The sequence below is a fragment of the Stegodyphus dumicola genome, chromosome X1, assembly GCF_044657685.1.
Source record: "Stegodyphus dumicola isolate Sdum_Otavi_A_Nest chromosome X1, ASM4465768v1".
Lineage (NCBI taxonomy): Eukaryota > Metazoa > Arthropoda > Arachnida > Araneae > Eresidae > Stegodyphus > Stegodyphus dumicola.
The window spans coordinates 68545297-68566524 of NC_140780.1; the positions used below are offsets into that span (position 1 = coordinate 68545297).

The window sequence follows — 21228 nt, forward strand, 5'->3', positions numbered from 1 at the left end:
TTACCTATCACGACTAAACTCCCAATCTGCATTCCAAATAACTCATACAATTCTTCAAGTCATATTTCGTAGTCTATCATTTTTAATACGGCAGGTACTTGCTGAGCGCAGACTTTTAAAGCATGATTTCGCGTATAGCAGTACCTTAAAAGATCCCATTTTATTTGTCCACTGCTAGAATTTCATTCATACGTGGTGCAACATTCATCCATCAACACCGGAAAGAATTTATCTGCTACTTTAAACAATTTCCATGGACTGAAAATGAAGCCCGAAAAATCTTACAAATTTCAAAAGCAATCGATGCCGAAGAATTTTCACATATGAAAGACAGAGAAGTCAAACAATGAATCAGAAAATTACAAAAGAAGAATTGGGGTCTTATAAAACCCCTTGATAATAAAAGCGCTCATTATGAAGAAGAGCTTTTAACTGAAGATAAGATGAAGAAATTGTTAAATAACACAAAAAGCAATGTCTGATCTTCTAGCGAAGAATTACCCAATTAAAGAAAAAACATGTGCTCTTTACAGCGGCACGCATACAGTTGCATCAATCATTCTTATAAGCAAAAGACATCAGCTTTCTCAAAAAATATTTCTGTCATGCATTTGCCAAGAGAACGGAAAGAAGTCCAAAAGAAACTTTCAGAGTGCTTTGCAAAACAAAGTGGAAAGTTATTCTGCAGAATTTTACTTCGATAATAATAAAACATCTCTGATTTGATTTCAAAACGAATTTTTATGTGTGAAATCAGTTTTAAATAGATCTTCGCAAATAGGTTCATAAAACTTCCCAATATGCCAAAATAGTTCAGATTAAGGGAAAAATTTAATAAAGTATGCTTAAAACAACTAATAAAAAGCACATTTTGAGCAGCCTTAACAGAAGACAATTTGGCCCCACTAACTTTCATTACGAGTACTCATTAAATTTTTATTTACATTTCTTTTTTGTTCAACATTTAACTTTCAATGGTTTTAAGAGAAACAGCACTTGACAGACAGACTCTAAATTCGGAAAAAACTGAAACAAAATTGGTTTATACACAGGCAGAGTAATTACACTGACCGGTTGGGAAGAGAAGACCCCGTTAGACAAGGAAAATATTAGGCCAGACAGAGAGGAAAATGCTTAGCCTCCTTCTCGTAATGCGAAAGGAGGCCACTTGGGAAAAAATTACACTACAGCAGTAATTTTGAAACCACTAAGAAGCAACAGAACTCTAACAAATCTCAGACTTCTGATAATTATAGTGTGATTAACAGTTCAACCTCACTTCGAATATTACAATACAATATAAAGAAAGAACCAATTCAGACACTTCAATATGGAATTCAAAACCTAAGAAATTAATGCATAGACGCTACCCTAAACATTAAAACATAATGTGAAGCGTTCACGTAAAATAAATAAGTAGTAAAACTCCAATATAAAGCAACATGTGAAAAGGGACCTACAAATTATAACATTCAAGCATTTCTAGTGAAAATAAAGTTAATATAAAACAAGAATTACCAGCCACAGATGTCTTTTTGCTCTGCACTATTTCTCCATTCTTTTTCTTTCATGATATGTTCTGCAATCCAAGAGTGCACAAAAATGATGACAAATTACACTAGAAGAGGCCAAGGATGGGGGAAGGAATCATTAGATTTTAACTACTTTGAAATTAAAGAATATCTATACACAAAGAGAAATATCTAATATTGTTTCTTAATATATAAAACTTCGAAAGTAGCCTTCTTTGTTTTAAATTCCAGCAATGTGCTACATTGTTACTAAAATCATGATTGCAGTCGATAGAAAAGCAAATGATTTTCTTTATACGACAGAAGTACAGTAAGCGAAAGAGGTTTTTAATGTATGGGTACAACATGAACAATGAAAGAAAAAAAAAATTATACAGTTATTACAGATACACAGAATAAAAGGGAAAATGATCTTCGAGAAAAGTAAATAATTTTAGCGCAGGTACAAAAATGGCACCGAAAGTCAATAAGCAGGTAATTTTAAATGACAAATAAACAAAATAAACTTTACTGTTAGCTTTGAAGCAGGTGTTATATATAAAACTATCTTAATTCACACACAGAATTAGTGACATAACAGATCAAAAAAGAGTAAGAATCAAACTCGCAATATATTGACATTAAAAGAGCTATACATATATACTTTTATGGCTTTTTTTTTTTTTTTTTTTTTTTTTTTAGAAAGGGCTCAAAAACACTATTCTAAAAACAGATTTCGAAAAACATCTTGGAAACAAAAGTCATAAACCATAAAATAAATATTTCATTCAGAATTTTAATGCAAGAACCCTTTCTAATTTTAAGTTCTTTACTTAGGTACACTCATCCATGAGAGAGGACAGCTTAGTCCAATGTACAAGAAATTATCCTGTAATATTACCACGTCACTTTAATGAAATTATAGCAATATTTCACTAAGGGAAAGAACATATTGTCTAGCTGCACGGGATCGAGCCCCGCTTTAATACAGCAAGCCAAAACACATCAAATGCCATTGAATGATATACCATTTTGAAATGATGCAAAAAATTTAAATAAAATTTCGTGAATGAGCTATTGCAATTACCTATATACTAAAATTTTGACCAAAAATTCAACAAAACTAAGATACTCTTTTTTTCTTTCGAAGGAATCAAAGTCATATACTAATGTAGGGATGCTCAACTTATTGTACTATAAAACCTAAACATAGGAATGAAATTTTGTCAGCTATGTGAGATGTCCAATACCGAGAAATTCCATAAATTGTAGATTAGAACGTACCTCTCAAAACACACGAAAGGTAAAACACAAATCAAATACTTTACTTTTAGTCTTGAAGCAGATGTTCTATATTAAACTGTCTTAGCTCACATACAGAATTAGTAATATAATAGCTCAAAATGTTGTAAGAACCAAACATGCATTATATAAACATTAAAAAAAAAAAAAAAAAATCTACATACATTTATTAGTGTTACGAGGGTTTATTCTGAAATATTATAATGTCACTTGCAGTGAAATGATAGAAATTTTCACTCAGGGAAGGGACATTCTGTCTGGCTGCCTGGGTTCCATCCCAGCTTCTGTTACAAAAGTTTCATAGAAGAATTTTAAAAATCTAGAAACGAAACTTATGAAGAAATTATTGACCATAATTGGTTCTATGATTTAGTCATTCTTACAGACATAATAACTAAAATCTTAAACTTGAGGGGGGAGGGAGAACTAAACTAAAGTTTTTGAATTTAAGGGTATTTTAAATTAATTTTAAATCAGAATTAATTTTGTAAAAATATTACACAAATATAAGGAATATACATTTTTACCATAATGCAATGTACATTTTTCCACTTTGAAAATCTGGAGAACTAAAGCGTGAAATATAAGAAAACTGAAACAAACATTTGGAAAATCTCATCGAGCTTAAATTAGTTTCTAAATTAGATGTTTTGAGTGTATTTAAAATTAGGCCAACTACTACGTTCACTTCAAACCCATTACATAAGACTAGTGTTTAAGAAAAATGGTAAAAGATTGCAAATATGTTAACAATTCTACTGATCTAGAAATAGAAATAACTGGTTTTCATCCTAATTAAGATAAAGAATATCACAAAAAGCCATTTGAATAGTCCTAGATCAGAAAAATCATGAACTGTTAAACTTTTAAAAACATAAATTCCTGCTTTCGATCTACCTAAAAATGTGAAAGAGGATTTTCAACAACAATCTTGTTAAAATCAATGTTCAGATACAGAATAACAAACAAACATCTGGACGACTGCATGGATTTAGCAATAACATCGCATGTACCAGAGGGAGAAAAAAAAAACTCTCAGAAGAAATGCAATGTTAAATTTCACATTAAAATATGATTTCCCTGTATTTAATTTTCATCTTGCTGAATTTTTTTGTAAATAATACAAAGAGTATACCTTTTCTTTAAGATATTATACCACACATTTTTATACTTTGTGTAATGCACTTATAACTGAAATATTAAAAGTGCAATATATAATTACAGCTAGCCAAAATTTTATAAACTTAAAATTGGCTCCCATTAAGTTAAAGTTGTTAATAACTGCACCAAGGGAAGGAATGCAATTTTATTTCTTTGTCTGTATTTGGTTTTATTTTCATATAGAAAGAGTTAAAAATAGGTTACCTAGGTAACAAAATTTAAACACACATTTTCAGGAAAAATTACAGAATAACAGATTTTGTTTCCCTGAAGACACAACACCTCACTATTCCAGCTATGATACAGACTGCATACTGTCATAGAGAAATTCCTTTCTTAAACAGGGAATTCATATACTTTAATCTGTTTTTACACAAGTACTGTTTATGACTACTCCATGGTCCAGGAGTAAAATACTTTATAGTACACCCATCTAAATTTTTATTATTTCCGGTCATCTGTATAGACTGTTTACCTATCACGACTAAACTCCCAATCTGCATTCCAAATAACTCATACAATTCTTCAAGTCATATTTCGTAGTCTATCATTTTTAATACGGCAGGTACTTGCTGAGCGCAGACTTTTAAAGCATGATTTCGCGTATAGCAGTACCTTAAAAGATCCCATTTTATTTGTCCACTGCTAGAATTTCATTCATACGTGGTGCAACATTCATCCATCAACACCGGAAAGAATTTATCTGCTACTTTAAACAATTTCCATGGACTGAAAATGAAGCCCGAAAAATCTTACAAATTTCAAAAGCAATCGATGCCGAAGAATTTTCACATATGAAAGACAGAGAAGTCAAACAATGAATCAGAAAATTACAAAAGAAGAATTGGGGTCTTATAAAACCCCTTGATAATAAAAGCGCTCATTATGAAGAAGAGCTTTTAACTGAAGATAAGATGAAGAAATTGTTAAATAACACAAAAAGCAATGTCTGATCTTCTAGCGAAGAATTACCCAATTAAAGAAAAAACATGTGCTCTTTACAGCGGCACGCATACAGTTGCATCAATCATTCTTATAAGCAAAAGACATCAGCTTTCTCAAAAAATATTTCTGTCATGCATTTGCCAAGAGAACGGAAAGAAGTCCAAAAGAAACTTTCAGAGTGCTTTGCAAAACAAAGTGGAAAGTTATTCTGCAGAATTTTACTTCGATAATAATAAAACATCTCTGATTTGATTTCAAAACGAATTTTTATGTGTGAAATCAGTTTTAAATAGATCTTCGCAAATAGGTTCATAAAACTTCCCAATATGCCAAAATAGTTCAGATTAAGGGAAAAATTTAATAAAGTATGCTTAAAACAACTAATAAAAAGCACATTTTGAGCAGCCTTAACAGAAGACAATTTGGCCCCACTAACTTTCATTACGAGTACTCATTAAATTTTTATTTACATTTCTTTTTTGTTCAACATTTAACTTTCAATGGTTTTAAGAGAAACAGCACTTGACAGACAGACTCTAAATTCGGAAAAAACTGAAACAAAATTGGTTTATACACAGGCAGAGTAATTACACTGACCGGTTGGGAAGAGAAGACCCCGTTAGACAAGGAAAATATTAGGCCAGACAGAGAGGAAAATGCTTAGCCTCCTTCTCGTAATGCGAAAGGAGGCCACTTGGGAAAAAATTACACTACAGCAGTAATTTTGAAACCACTAAGAAGCAACAGAACTCTAACAAATCTCAGACTTCTGATAATTATAGTGTGATTAACAGTTCAACCTCACTTCGAATATTACAATACAATATAAAGAAAGAACCAATTCAGACACTTCAATATGGAATTCAAAACCTAAGAAATTAATGCATAGACGCTACCCTAAACATTAAAACATAATGTGAAGCGTTCACGTAAAATAAATAAGTAGTAAAACTCCAATATAAAGCAACATGTGAAAAGGGACCTACAAATTATAACATTCAAGCATTTCTAGTGAAAATAAAGTTAATATAAAACAAGAATTACCAGCCACAGATGTCTTTTTGCTCTGCACTATTTCTCCATTCTTTTTCTTTCATGATATGTTCTGCAATCCAAGAGTGCACAAAAATGATGACAAATTACACTAGAAGAGGCCAAGGATGGGGGAAGGAATCATTAGATTTTAACTACTTTGAAATTAAAGAATATCTATACACAAAGAGAAATATCTAATATTGTTTCTTAATATATAAAACTTCGAAAGTAGCCTTCTTTGTTTTAAATTCCAGCAATGTGCTACATTGTTACTAAAATCATGATTGCAGTCGATAGAAAAGCGAATGATTTTCCTTATACGACAGAAGTACAGTAAGCGAAAGAGGTTTTTAATGTATGGGTACAATATGAACAATGAAAGAAAAAAAAAATTATACAGTTATTACAGATACACAGAATAAAAGGGAAAATGATCTTCGAGAAAAGTTAATAATTTTAGCGCAGGTACAAAAAATGGCACCGAAAGTCAATAAGCAGGTAATTTTAAATGACAAATAAACAAAATAAACTTTACTGTTAGCTTTGAAGCAGGTGTTATATATAAAACTATCTTAATTCACACACAGAATTAGTGATATAACAGATCAAAAAAGAGTAAGAATCAAACTCGCAATATATTGACATTAAAAAAGCTATACATATATACTTTTATGTTTTTTTTTTTTTTTTTTTTTTTTTAGAAAGGGCTCAAAAACACCATTCTAAAAACAGATTTCGAAAAACATCTTGGAAACAAAAGTCATAAACCATAAAATAAATATTTCATTCAGAATTTTAATGCAAGAACCCTTTCTAATTTTAAGTTCTTTACTTAGGTACACTCATCCATGAGAGAGGACAGCTTAGTCCAATGTACAAGAAATTATACTGTAATATTACCACGTCACTTTAATGAAATTATAGCAATATTTCACTCAGGGAAAGAACATATTGTCTAGCTGCACGGGATCGAGCCCCGCTTTAATACAGCAAGCCAAAACACATCAAATGCCATTGAATGATATACCATTTTGAAATGTTGCAAAAAATTTAAATAAAATTTCGTGAATGAGCTAATGCAATTACCTATATACTAAAATTTTGATCAAAAATTCAACAAAACTAAGATACTCTTTTTTTCTTTCGAAGGAATCAGTCATATACTAATGTAGGGATGCTCAACTTATTGTACTATAAAACCTAAACATAGGAATGAAATTTTGTCAGCTATGTGAGATGTCCAATACCGAGAAATTCCATAAATTGTAGATTAGAACGTACCTCTCAAAACACACGAAAGGTAAAACACAATTCAAATACTTTACTTTTAGTCTTGAAGCAGATGTTCTATATTAAACTGTCTTAGCTCACATACAGAATTAGTAATATAATAGCTCAAAATGTTGTAAGAACCAAACACGCATTATATAAACATTAAAAAAAAAAAAAATCTACATACATTTATTAGTGTTACGAGGGTTTATTCTGAAATATTATAATGTCACTTGCAGTGAAATGATAGAAATTTTCACTCAGGGAAGGGACATTCTGTCTGGCTGCCTGGGTTCCATCCCAGCTTCTGTTACAAAAGTTTCATAGAAGAATTTTAAAAATCTAGAAACGAAACTCAAGAAATTATTGACCATAATTCTTTCTACGATTTAGTCATTCTTACAGACATAATAACTAATATCTTAAACTTGAGCAGGGAAGAGAACTAAAGTCTTTGAATTTAAGGTTATTTTAAATTCATTTTAAATCAAAATCAATTTTGTAAAAATATTACACAAATATAAGGAATATACATTTTTACCATAATGCTATGTACATTTTGCCACTTTGAAAATTTGGAGAACTAAAGCGTGACATATAAGAAAACTGAAACAAACATTTGGAAAATCTAATCGAGCTTAAATTAGTTTCTAAATTAGATGTTTTGAGTGTATTTAAAATTAGGCCAACTACTACGTTCACTTCAAACCCATTACATAAGACTAGTATTTAAGAAAAATGGTAAAAGATTGCAAATATGTTAACAATTCTACTGATCTAGAAATAGAAATAATTGGTTTTCATCCTAATTAAGATAAAGAATATCACAAAAAGCCATTTGAATAGTCCTAGATCAGAAAAATCATGAACTGTTAAACTTTTAAAAAGATAAATTCCTGCTTTCGATCTACTGAAAATTGTGAAAGAGGATTTTCAACAACAAACTTGTTAAAATCAATGTTCAGATTAAGAATAACAAACAAACATCCGGACGACTGCATGGATTTAGCAATAACATCGCATGTACCAGAGGGAGAAAAAAAAAACTCTCAGAAGAAATGCAATGTTAAATTTCACATTAAAATATGATTTCCCTGTATTTAATTTTCATCTTGCTGAATTTTTTTGTAAATAATACAATGAGTATACCTTTTCTTTAAGATATTATACCACACATTTTTATACTTTGTGTAATGCACTTATAACTGAAATATTAAAAGTGCAATATATAATTGCAGCTAGCCAAAATTTTATAAACTTAAAATTGGCTCCCATTAAGTTAAAGTTGTTAATAACTGCACCAAGGGAAGGAATGCAATTTTATTTCTTTGTCTGTATTTGGTTTTATTTTCATATAGAAAGAGTTAAAAATAGGTTACCTAGGTAACAAAATTTAAACACACATTTTCAGGAAAAATTACAGAATAACAGATTTTGTTTCCCTGAAGACACAACACCTCGCTATTCCAGCTATGATACAGACTGCATACTGTCATAGAGAAATTCCTTTCTTAAACAGGGAATTCATATACTTTAATCTGTTTTTACACAAGTACTGTTTATGACTACTCCATGGTCCAGGAGTAAAATACTTTATAGTACACCCATCTAAATTTTTATTATTTTCGGTCATCTGTATAGACTGTTTACCTATCACGACTAAACTCCCAATCTGCATTCCAAATAACTCATACAATTCTTCAAGTCATATTTCGTAGTCTATCATTTTTAATACGGCAGGTACTTGCTGAGCGCAGACTTTTAAAGCATGATTTCACGTATAGCAGTACCTTAAAAGATCCCATTTTATTTGTCCACTGCTAGAATTTCATTCATACGTGGTGCAACATTCATCCATCAACACCGGAAAGAATTTATCTGCTACTTTAAACAATTTCCATGGACTGAAAATGAAGCCCGAAAAATCTTACAAATTTCAAAAGCAATCGATGCCGAAGAATTTTCACATATGAAAGACAGAGAAGTCAAAAAATGAATCAGAAAATTACAAAAGAAGAATTGGGGTCTTATAAAACCCCTTGATAATAAAAGCGCTCATTATGAAGAAGAGCTTTTAACTGAAGATAAGATGAAGAAATTGTTAAATAACACAAAAAGCAATGTCTGATCTTCTAGCGAAGAATTACCCAATTAAAGAAAAAACACGTGCTCTTTACAGCGGCACGCATACAGTTGCATCAATCATTCTTATAAGCAAAAGACATCAGCTTTCTCAAAAAATATTTCTGTCATGCATTTGCCAAGAGAACGGAAAGAAGTCCAAAAGAAACTTTCAGAGTGCTTTGCAAAACAAAGTGGAAAGTTATTCTGCAGAATTTTACTTCGATAATAATAAAACATCTCTGATTTGATTTCAAAACGAATTTTTATTTGTGAAATCAGTTTTAAATAGATCTTCGCAAATAGGTTCATAAAACTTCCCAATATGACAAAATAGTTCAGATTAAGGGAAAAATTTAATAAAGTATGCTTAAAACAACTAATAAAAAGCACATTTTGAGCAGCCTTAACAGAAGACAATTTGGCCCCACTAACTTTCATTACGAGTACTCATTAAATTTTTATTTACATTTCTTTTTTGTTCAACATTTAACTTTCAATGGTTTTAAGAGAAACAGCACTTGATAGACAGACTCTAAATTCGGAAAAAACTGAAACAAAATTGGTTTATACACAGGCAGAGTAATTACACTGACCGGTTGGGAAGAGAAGACCCCGTTAGACAAGGAAAATATTAGGCCAGACAGAGAGGAAAATGCTTAGCCTCCTCCTCGTAATGCGAAAGGAGGCCACTTGGGAAAAAATTACACTACAGCAGTAATTTTGAAACCACTAAGAAGCAACAGAACTCTAACAAATCTCAGACTTCTGATAATTATAGTGTGATTAACAGTTCAACCTCACTTCGAATATTACAATACAATATAAAGAAAGAACCAATTCAGACACTTCAATATGGAATTCAAAACCTAAGAAATTAATGCATAAATGCTACCCTAAACATTAAAACATAATGTGAAGCGTTCACGTAAAATAAATAAGTAGTAAAACTCCAATATAAAGCAACATGTGAAAAGGGACCTACAAATTATAACATTCAAGCATTTCTAGTGAAAATAAAGTTAATATAAAACAAGAATTACCAGCCACAGATGTCTTTTTGCTCTGCACTATTTCTCCATTCTTTTTCTTTCATGATATGTTCTGCAATCCAAGAGTGCACAAAAATGATGACAAATTACACTAGAAGAGGCCAAGGATGGGGGAAGGAGTCATTAGATTTTAACTACTTTGAAATTAAAGAATATCTATACACAAAGAGAAATATCTAATATTGTTTCTTAATATATAAAACTTCGAAAGTAGCCTTCTTTGTTTTAAATTCCAGCAATGTGCTACATTGTTACTAAAATCATGATTGCAGTCGATAGAAAAGCGAATGATTTTCCTTATACGACAGAACTACAGTAAGCGAAAGAGGTTTTTAATGTATGGGTACAATATGAACAATGAAAGAAAAAAAAATTATACAGTTATTACAGATACACAGAATAAAAGGGAAAATGATCTTCGAGAAAAGTTAATAATTTTAGCGCAGGTACAAAAAATGGCACCGAAAGTCAATAAGCAGGTAATTTTAAATGACAAATAAACAAAATAAACTTTACTGTTAGCTTTGAAGCAGGTGTTATATATAAAACTATCTTAATTCACACACAGAATTAGCGATATAACAGATCAAAAAAGAGTAAGAATCAAACTCGCAATATATTGACATTAAAAGAGCTATACATATATACTTTTATGTTTTTTTTTTTTTTTTTTTTTTTTTAGAAAGGGCTCAAAAACACCATTCTAAAAACAGATTTCGAAAAACATCTTGGAAACAAAAGTCATAAACCATAAAATAAATATTTCATTCAGAATTTTAATGCAAGAACCCTTTCTAATTTTAAGTTCTTTACTTAGGTACACTCATCCATGAGAGAGGACAGCTTAGTCCAATGTACAAGAAATTATACTGTAATATTACCACGTCACTTTAATGAAATTATAGCAATATTTCACTCAGGGAAAGAACATATTGTCTAGCTGCACGGGATCGAGCCCCGCTTTAATACAGCAAGCCAAAACACATCAAATGCCATTGAATGATATACCATTTTGAAATGTTGCAAAAAATTTAAATAAAATTTCGTGAATGAGCTAATGCAATTACCTATATACTAAAATTTTGATCAAAAATTCAACAAAACTAAGATACTCTTTTTTTCTTTCGAAGGAATCAAAGTCATATACTAATGTAGGGATGCTCAACTTATTGTACTATAAAACCTAAACATAGGAATGAAATTTTGTCAGCTATGTGAGATGTCCAATACCGAGAAATTCCATAAATTGTAGATTAGAACGTACCTCTCAAAACACACGAAAGGTAAAACACAATTCAAATACTTTACTTTTAGTCTTGAAGCAGATGTTCTATATTAAACTGTCTTAGCTCACATACAGAATTAGTAATATAATAGCTCAAAATGTTGTAAGAACCAAACACGCATTATATAAACATTAAAAAAAAAAAAAAAAAATCTACATACATTTATTAGTGTTACGAGGATTTATTCTGAAATATTATAATGTCACTTGCAGTGAAATGATAGAAATTTTCACTCAGGGAAGGGACATTCTGTCTGGCTGCCTGGGTTCCATCCCAGCTTCTGTTACAAAAGTTTCATAGAAGAATTTTAAAAATCTAGAAACGAAACTCAAGAAATTATTGACCATAATTCGTTCTACGATTTAGTCATTCTTACAGACATAATAACTAATATCTTAAACTTGAGCAGGGAAGAGAACTAAAGTCTTTGAATTTAAGGTTATTTTAAATTCATTTTAAATCAAAATCAATTTTGTAAAAATATTACACAAATATAAGGAATATACATTTTTACCATAATGCTATGTACATTTTGCCACTTTGAAAATTTGGAGAACTAAAGCGTGACATATAAGAAAACTGAAACAAACATTTGGAAAATCTAATCGAGCTTAAATTAGTTTCTAAATTAGATGTTTTGAGTGTATTTAAAATTAGGCCAACTACTACGTTCACTTCAAACCCATTACATAAGACTAGTATTTAAGAAAAATGGTAAAAGATTGCAAATATGTTAACAATTCTACTGATCTAGAAATAGAAATAATTGGTTTTCATCCTAATTAAGATAAAGAATATCACAAAAAGCCATTTGAATAGTCCTAGATCAGAAAAATCATAAACTGTTAAACTTTTAAAAAGATAAATTCCTGCTTTCGATCTACTGAAAATTGTGAAAGAGGATTTTCAACAACAAACTTGTTAAAATCAATGTTCAGATTAAGAATAACAAACAAACATCCGGACGACTGCATGGATTTAGCAATAACATCGCATGTACCAGAGGGAGAAAAAAAAAACTCTCAGAAGAAATGCAATGTTAAATTTCACATTAAAATATGATTTCCCTGTATTTAATTTTCATCTTGCTGAATTTTTTTGTAAATAATACAATGAGTATACCTTTTCTTTAAGATATTATACCACACATTTTTATACTTTGCGTAATGCACTTATAACTGAAATATTAAAAGTGCAATATATAATTGCAGCTAGCCAAAATTTTATAAACTTAAAATTGGCTCCCATTAAGTTAAAGTTGTTAATAACTGCACCAAGGGAAGGAATGCAATTTTATTTCTTTGTCTGTATTTGGTTTTATTTTCATATAGAAAGAGTTAAAAATAGGTTACCTAGGTAACAAAATTTAAACACACATTTTCAGGAAAAATTACAGAATAACAGATTTTGTTTCCCTGAAGACACAACACCTCGCTATTCCAGCTATGATACAGACTGCATACTGTCATAGAGAAATTCCTTTCTTAAACAGGGAATTCATATACTTTAATCTGTTTTTACACAAGTACTGTTTATGACTACTCCATGGTCCAGGAGTAAAATACTTTATAGTACACCCATCTAAATTTTTATTATTTTCGGTCATCTGTATAGACTGTTTACCTATCACGACTAAACTCCCAATCTGCATTCCAAATAACTCATACAATTCTTCAAGTCATATTTCGTAGTCTATCATTTTTAATACGGCAGGTACTTGCTGAGCGCAGACTTTTAAAGCATGATTTCACGTATAGCAGTACCTTAAAAGATCCCATTTTATTTGTCCACTGCTAGAATTTCATTCATACGTGGTGCAACATTCATCCATCAACACCGGAAAGAATTTATCTGCTACTTTAAACAATTTCCATGGACTGAAAATGAAGCCCGAAAAATCTTACAAATTTCAAAAGCAATCGATGCCGAAGAATTTTCACATATGAAAGACAGAGAAGTCAAAAAATGAATCAGAAAATTACAAAAGAAGAATTGGGGTCTTATAAAACCCCTTGATAATAAAAGCGCTCATTATGAAGAAGAGCTTTTAACTGAAGATAAGATGAAGAAATTGTTAAATAACACAAAAAGCAATGTCTGATCTTCTAGCGAAGAATTACCCAATTAAAGAAAAAACACGTGCTCTTTACAGCGGCACGCATACAGTTGCATCAATCATTCTTATAAGCAAAAGACATCAGCTTTCTCAAAAAATATTTCTGTCATGCATTTGCCAAGAGAACGGAAAGAAGTCCAAAAGAAACTTTCAGAGTGCTTTGCAAAACAAAGTGGAAAGTTATTCTGCAGAATTTTACTTCGATAATAATAAAACATCTCTGATTTGATTTCAAAACGAATTTTTATTTGTGAAATCAGTTTTAAATAGATCTTCGCAAATAGGTTCATAAAACTTCCCAATATGACAAAATAGTTCAGATTAAGGGAAAAATTTAATAAAGTATGCTTAAAACAACTAATAAAAAGCACATTTTGAGCAGCCTTAACAGAAGACAATTTGGCCCCACTAACTTTCATTACGAGTACTCATTAAATTTTTATTTACATTTCTTTTTTGTTCAACATTTAACTTTCAATGGTTTTAAGAGAAACAGCACTTGATAGACAGACTCTAAATTCGGAAAAAACTGAAACAAAATTGGTTTATACACAGGCAGAGTAATTACACTGACCGGTTGGGAAGAGAAGACCCCGTTAGACAAGGAAAATATTAGGCCAGACAGAGAGGAAAATGCTTAGCCTCCTCCTCGTAATGCGAAAGGAGGCCACTTGGGAAAAAATTACACTACAGCAGTAATTTTGAAACCACTAAGAAGCAACAGAACTCTAACAAATCTCAGACTTCTGATAATTATAGTGTGATTAACAGTTCAACCTCACTTCGAATATTACAATACAATATAAAGAAAGAACCAATTCAGACACTTCAATATGGAATTCAAAACCTAAGAAATTAATGCATAAATGCTACCCTAAACATTAAAACATAATGTGAAGCGTTCACGTAAAATAAATAAGTAGTAAAACTCCAATATAAAGCAACATGTGAAAAGGGACCTACAAATTATAACATTCAAGCATTTCTAGTGAAAATAAAGTTAATATAAAACAAGAATTACCAGCCACAGATGTCTTTTTGCTCTGCACTATTTCTCCATTCTTTTTCTTTCATGATATGTTCTGCAATCCAAGAGTGCACAAAAATGATGACAAATTACACTAGAAGAGGCCAAGGATGGGGGAAGGAATCATTAGATTTTAACTACTTTGAAATTAAAGAATATCTATACACAAAGAGAAATATCTAATATTGTTTCTTAATATATAAAACTTCGAAAGTAGCCTTCTTTGTTTTAAATTCCAGCAATGTGCTACATTGTTACTAAAATCATGATTGCAGTCGATAGAAAAGCGAATGATTTTCCTTATACGACAGAACTACAGTAAGCGAAAGAGGTTTTTAATGTATGGGTACAATATGAACAATGAAAGAAAAAAAAATTATACAGTTATTACAGATACACAGAATAAAAGGGAAAATGATCTTCGAGAAAAGTTAATAATTTTAGCGCAGGTACAAAAAATGGCACCGAAAGTCAATAAGCAGGTAATTTTAAATGACAAATAAACAAAATAAACTTTACTGTTAGCTTTGAAGCAGGTGTTATATATAAAACTATCTTAATTCACACACAGAATTAGCGATATAACAGATCAAAAAAGAGTAAGAATCAAACTCGCAATATATTGACATTAAAAGAGCTATACATATATACTTTTATGTTTTTTTTTTTTTTTTTTTTTTTTAGAAAGGGCTCAAAAACACCATTCTAAAAACAGATTTCGAAAAACATCTTGGAAACAAAAGTCATAAACCATAAAATAAATATTTCATTCAGAATTTTAATGCAAGAACCCTTTCTAATTTTAAGTTCTTTACTTAGGTACACTCATCCATGAGAGAGGACAGCTTAGTCCAATGTACAAGAAATTATACTGTAATATTACCACGTCACTTTAATGAAATTATAGCAATATTTCACTCAGGGAAAGAACATATTGTCTAGCTGCACGGGATCGAGCCCCGCTTTAATACAGCAAGCCAAAACACATCAAATGCCATTGAATGATATACCATTTTGAAATGTTGCAAAAAATTTAAATAAAATTTCGTGAATGAGCTAATGCAATTACCTATATACTAAAATTTTGATCAAAAATTCAACAAAACTAAGATACTCTTTTTTTCTTTCGAAGGAATCAAAGTCATATACTAATGTAGGGATGCTCAACTTATTGTACTATAAAACCTAAACATAGGAATGAAATTTTGTCAGCTATGTGAGATGTCCAATACCGAGAAATTCCATAAATTGTAGATTAGAACGTACCTCTCAAAACACACGAAAGGTAAAACACAATTCAAATACTTTACTTTTAGTCTTGAAGCAGATGTTCTATATTAAACTGTCTTAGCTCACATACAGAATTAGTAATATAATAGCTCAAAATGTTGTAAGAACCAAACACGCATTATATAAACATTAAAAAAAAAAAAAAAAAATCTACATACATTTATTAGTGTTACGAGGATTTATTCTGAAATATTATAATGTCACTTGCAGTGAAATGATAGAAATTTTCACTCAGGGAAGGGACATTCTGTCTGGCTGCCTGGGTTCCATCCCAGCTTCTGTTACAAAAGTTTCATAGAAGAATTTTAAAAATCTAGAAACGAAACTCAAGAAATTATTGACCATAATTCGTTCTACGATTTAGTCATTCTTACAGACATAATAACTAATATCTTAAACTTGAGCAGGGAAGAGAACTAAAGTCTTTGAATTTAAGGTTATTTTAAATTCATTTTAAATCAAAATCAATTTTGTAAAAATATTACACAAATATAAGGAATATACATTTTTACCATAATGCTATGTACATTTTGCCACTTTGAAAATTTGGAGAACTAAAGCGTGACATATAAGAAAACTGAAACAAACATTTGGAAAATCTAATCGAGCTTAAATTAGTTTCTAAATTAGATGTTTTGAGTGTATTTAAAATTAGGCCAACTACTACGTTCACTTCAAACCCATTACATAAGACTAGTATTTAAGAAAAATGGTAAAAGATTGCAAATATGTTAACAATTCTACTGATCTAGAAATAGAAATAATTGGTTTTCATCCTAATTAAGATAAAGAATATCACAAAAAGCCATTTGAATAGTCCTAGATCAGAAAAATCATAAACTGTTAAACTTTTAAAAAGATAAATTCCTGCTTTCGATCTACTGAAAATTGTGAAAGAGGATTTTCAACAACAAACTTGTTAAAATCAATGTTCAGATTAAGAATAACAAACAAACATCCGGACGACTGCATGGATTTAGCAATAACATCGCATGTACCAGAGGGAGAAAAAAAAAACTCTCAGAAGAAATGCAATGTTAAATTTCACATTAAAATATGATTTCCCTGTATTTAATTTTCATCTTGCTGAATTTTTTTGTAAATAATACAATGAGTATACCTTTTCTTTAAGATATTATACCACACATTTTTATACTTTGCGTAATGCACTTATAACTGAAATATTAAAAGTGCAATATATAATTGCAGCTAGCCAAAATTTTATAAACTTAAAATTGGCTCCCATTAAGTTAAAGTTGTTAATAACTGCACCAAGGGAAGGAATGCAATTTTATTTCTTTGTCTGTATTTGGTTTTATTTTCATATAGAAAGAGTTAAAAATAGGTTACCTAGGTAACAAAATTTAAACACACATTTTCAGGAAAAATTACAGAATAACAGATTTTGTTTCCCTGAAGACACAACACCTCGCTATTCCAGCTATGATACAGACTGCATACTGTCATAGAGAAATTCCTTTCTTAAACAGGGAATTCATATACTTTAATCTGTTTTTACACAAGTACTGTTTATGACTACTCCATGGTCCAGGAGTAAAATACTTTATAGTACACCCATCTAAATTTTTATTATTTTCGGTCATCTGTATAGACTGTTTACCTATCACGACTAAACTCCCAATCTGCATTCCAAATAACTCATACAATTCTTCAAGTCATATTTCGTAGTCTATCATTTTTAATACGGCAGGTACTTGCTGAGCGCAGACTTTTAAAGCATGATTTCACGTATAGCAGTACCTTAAAAGATCCCATTTTATTTGTCCACTGCTAGAATTTCATTCATACGTGGTGCAACATTCATCCATCAACACCGGAAAGAATTTATCTGCTACTTTAAACAATTTCCATGGACTGAAAATGAAGCCCGAAAAATCTTACAAATTTCAAAAGCAATCGATGCCGAAGAATTTTCACATATGAAAGACAGAGAAGTCAAAAAATGAATCAGAAAATTACAAAAGAAGAATTGGGGTCTTATAAAACCCCTTGATAATAAAAGCGCTCATTATGAAGAAGAGCTTTTAACTGAAGATAAGATGAAGAAATTGTTAAATAACACAAAAAGCAATGTCTGATCTTCTAGCGAAGAATTACCCAATTAAAGAAAAAACACGTGCTCTTTACAGCGGCACGCATACAGTTGCATCAATCATTCTTATAAGCAAAAGACATCAGCTTTCTCAAAAAATATTTCTGTCATGCATTTGCCAAGAGAACGGAAAGAAGTCCAAAAGAAACTTTCAGAGTGCTTTGCAAAACAAAGTGGAAAGTTATTCTGCAGAATTTTACTTCGATAATAATAAAACATCTCTGATTTGATTTCAAAACGAATTTTTATTTGTGAAATCAGTTTTAAATAGATCTTCGCAAATAGGTTCATAAAACTTCCCAATATGACAAAATAGTTCAGATTAAGGGAAAAATTTAATAAAGTATGCTTAAAACAACTAATAAAAAGCACATTTTGAGCAGCCTTAACAGAAGACAATTTGGCCCCACTAACTTTCATTACGAGTACTCATTAAATTTTTATTTACATTTCTTTTTTGTTCAACATTTAACTTTCAATGGTTTTAAGAGAAACAGCACTTGATAGACAGACTCTAAATTCGGAAAAAACTGAAACAAAATTGGTTTATACACAGGCAGAGTAATTACACTGACCGGTTGGGAAGAGAAGACCCCGTTAGACAAGGAAAATATTAGGCCAGACAGAGAGGAAAATGCTTAGCCTCCTCCTCGTAATGCGAAAGGAGGCCACTTGGGAAAAAATTACACTACAGCAGTAATTTTGAAACCACTAAGAAGCAACAGAACTCTAACAAATCTCAGACTTCTGATAATTATAGTGTGATTAACAGTTCAACCTCACTTCGAATATTACAATACAATATAAAGAAAGAACCAATTCAGACACTTCAATATGGAATTCAAAACCTAAGAAATTAATGCATAAATGCTACCCTAAACATTAAAACATAATGTGAAGCGTTCACGTAAAATAAATAAGTAGTAAAACTCCAATATAAAGCAACATGTGAAAAGGGACCTACAAATTATAACATTCAAGCATTTCTAGTGAAAATAAAGTTAATATAAAACAAGAATTACCAGCCACAGATGTCTTTTTGCTCTGCACTATTTCTCCATTCTTTTTCTTTCATGATATGTTCTGCAATCCAAGAGTGCACAAAAATGATGACAAATTACACTAGAAGAGGCCAAGGATGGGGGAAGGAATCATTAGATTTTAACTACTTTGAAATTAAAGAATATCTATACACAAAGAGAAATATCTAATATTGTTTCTTAATATATAAAACTTCGAAAGTAGCCTTCTTTGTTTTAAATTCCAGCAATGTGCTACATTGTTACTAAAATCATGATTGCAGTCGATAGAAAAGCGAATGATTTTCCTTATACGACAGAACTACAGTAAGCGAAAGAGGTTTTTAATGTATGGGTACAATATGAACAATGAAAGAAAAAAAAATTATACAGTTATTACAGATACACAGAATAAAAGGGAAAATGATCTTCGAGAAAAGTTAATAATTTTAGCGCAGGTACAAAAAATGGCACCGAAAGTCAATAAGCAGGTAATTTTAAATGACAAATAAACAAAATAAACTTTACTGTTAGCTTTGAAGCAGGTGTTATATATAAAACTATCTTAATTCACACACAGAATTAGCGATATAACAGATCAAAAAAGAGTAAGAATCAAACTCGCAATATATTGACATTAAAAAAGCTATACATATATACTTTTATGTTTTTTTTTTTTTTTTTTTTTTTTTTTTTAGAAAGGGCTCAAAAACACCATTCTAAAAACAGATTTCGAAAAACATCTTGGAAACAAAAGTCATAAACCATAAAATAAATATTTCATTCAGAATTTTAATGCAAGAACCCTTTCTAATTTTAAGTTCTTTACTTAGGTACACTCATCCATGAGAGAGGACAGCTTAGTCCAATGTACAAGAAATTATACTGTAATATTACCACGTCACTTTAATGAAATTATAGCAATATTTCACTCAGGGAAAGAACATATTGTCTAGCTGCACGGGATCGAGCCCCGCTTTAATACAGCAAGCCAAAACACATCAAATGCCATTGAATGATATACCATTTTGAAATGTTGCAAAAAATTTAAATAAAATTTCGTGAATGAGCTAATGCAATTACCTATATACTAAAATTTTGATCAAAAATTCAACAAAACTAAGATACTCTTTTTTTCTTTCGAAGGAATCAAAGTCATATACTAATGTAGGGATGCTCAACTTATTGTACTATAAAACCTAAACATAGGAATGAAATTTTGTCAGCTATGTGAGATGTCCAATACCGAGAAATTCCATAAATTGTAGATTAGAACGTACCTCTCAAAACACACGAAAGGTAAAACACAATTCAAATACTTTACTTTTAGTCTTGAAGCAGATGTTCTATATTAAACTGTCTTAGCTCACATACAGAATTAGTAATATAATAGCTCAAAATGTTGTAAGAACCAAACACGCATTATATAAACATTAAAAAAAAAAAAAAAAAATCTACATACATTTATTAGTGTTACGAGGATTTATTCTGAAATATTATAATGTCACTTGCAGTGAAATGATAGAAATTTTCACTCAGGGAAGGGACATTCTGTCTGGCTGCCTGGGTTCCATCCCAGCTTCTGTTACAAAAGTTTCATAGAAGAATTTTAAAAATCTAGAAACGAAACTCAAGAAATTATTGACCATAATTCGTTCTACGATTTAGTCATTCTTACAGACATAATAACTAATATCTTAAACTTGAGCAGGGAAGAGAACTAAAGTCTTTGAAGGTTATTTTAAATTCATTTTAAATCAAAATCAATTTTGTAAAAATATTACACAAATATAAGGAATATACATTTTTACCATAATGCTATGTACATTTTGCCACTTTGAAAATTTGGAGAACTAAAGCGTGACATATAAGAAAACTGAAACAAACATTTGGAAAATCTAATCGAGCTTAAATTAGTTTCTAAATTAGATGTTTTGAGTGTATTTAAAATTAGGCCAACTACTACGTTCACTTCAAA

The 21228-nt window shown here is 30.4% G+C and overlaps 2 long non-coding RNA genes across 5 annotated transcripts in view; one reads left to right on the forward strand and one right to left on the reverse strand.

Moving 5' to 3' along the window:
- Positions 1–21228, forward strand: part of LOC146993178 (uncharacterized) — an 880479-nt gene that overhangs the window by 659396 nt on the left and 199855 nt on the right. The gene's annotated exons all lie outside the window — the stretch shown is intronic.
- Positions 1–21228, reverse strand: part of LOC146993183 (uncharacterized) — a 175237-nt gene that overhangs the window by 16271 nt on the left and 137738 nt on the right. For all 3 annotated transcript variants that reach the window (XR_015038294.1, XR_015038295.1, XR_015038293.1), the window contains 5 exons: positions 19254–19353; positions 14823–14922; positions 10391–10490; positions 5964–6063; positions 1519–1618 (listed from right to left, as the gene is read on the reverse strand). This is a non-coding gene — a long non-coding RNA (uncharacterized LOC146993183). The remainder of the gene's footprint in view (positions 1–1518; positions 1619–5963; positions 6064–10390; positions 10491–14822; positions 14923–19253; positions 19354–21228) is intronic.